This window comes from Psammomys obesus, unplaced genomic scaffold (genome assembly GCF_907164565.1).
Source record: "Psammomys obesus unplaced genomic scaffold, mPsaObe1.curated_primary_1811, whole genome shotgun sequence".
NCBI lineage: Eukaryota > Metazoa > Chordata > Mammalia > Rodentia > Muridae > Psammomys > Psammomys obesus.
The window spans coordinates 1,271,756-1,272,932 of record NW_026596430.1 but is presented as its reverse complement, the minus strand read 5'-3'; positions in this window follow the sequence as shown (position 1 = coordinate 1,272,932).

The window sequence follows — 1,177 nt, the reverse complement described above, 5'->3', positions numbered from 1 at the left end:
ATATATATATATATATATATATATATATATATATATATATATATATATATATATATATATATTTGTGTGGATTTGGGAATCATTTTGTCAAGTTCCTGGAAAGCACATAGGATTTCAATTAGGAAAACGGGGTCTTCTGTATTTAGGTTGATCATCACCTTAGCAGTGCTGAATCTTCCTTCTACAAACATGGACTGTCTTAGCAGTTATTTCTGTTTCATTATCTTCAAGGTACAAATCATATTTATTTCCAAATATATTATTCTTCTTGATGCTATTGTGGGGGGAATTATATTGCCATTTTCTGTTTTTTAGATTTTAGATTGCTCAGTATTTGTGTACAGAAATGCAGTTGATTGTTGTATATGGATTGCATACAATATTGCGCTGAGTTACAAGTTTCAATAATATTATGATGGGCTTCTGGGGTGGTCTGCTTACACGACTATGTCTGCATGGATGCCCCCTTGTCACCTTGCTTACGTGCATGGCTGCACAGACCATTTCTACCCTGGGTCTGAGTCAGCTAAAGCTGAACACCCTGGGAGAGCCACTGGTTTGCTGTGGCCACAGAATCTTGCCTAGGAAAATGGCTGTTATGGCCCAAAGCAGCCTTCTTTAAGGATAGAATAGGCAAAAGTCCAGCTTGCTTTCACAGGCTGTCAGAGGGATCCAAGGCACAGTGTGAGGTGTCCAGACCTCTTATATTTGTAACTCTATTTCTGGGAACCTTACTAAGCATGGAGTTTCTTGTGTCTACCTTCTTTTCCCAAGTACACGTTTTACAGCAGTGGGCCCTTAAATACTTTAATAAAATTTATCATATCTCTTACCCACGAGGGAAATTCTTAGGAATTCAGCCAGAGCATTTGGAAATCTCAGCTTTCAGACTTCTAGACTATCTTTGGCTTTAGATAAATGCTCCTACAAAAGAGATAAGGATCTGATGTCTGGCTTAAAACACACACACACACACACACACACAACGTTTAACAGATGTGGAATTGGGGGTGGGAGTATTTGTTATAAGGACCCGAGTGTTTCAGGAGAGAGTTAAAAAGCTTTTAGTGGGAGGAATTAGCCTGAGGGAGATGGGATTTGAAGACATATATTCTATATAATTTTAATATTGTTCTCCAGCTATGAACTTCTTTTGTTGCAACACAAATTAACAGAA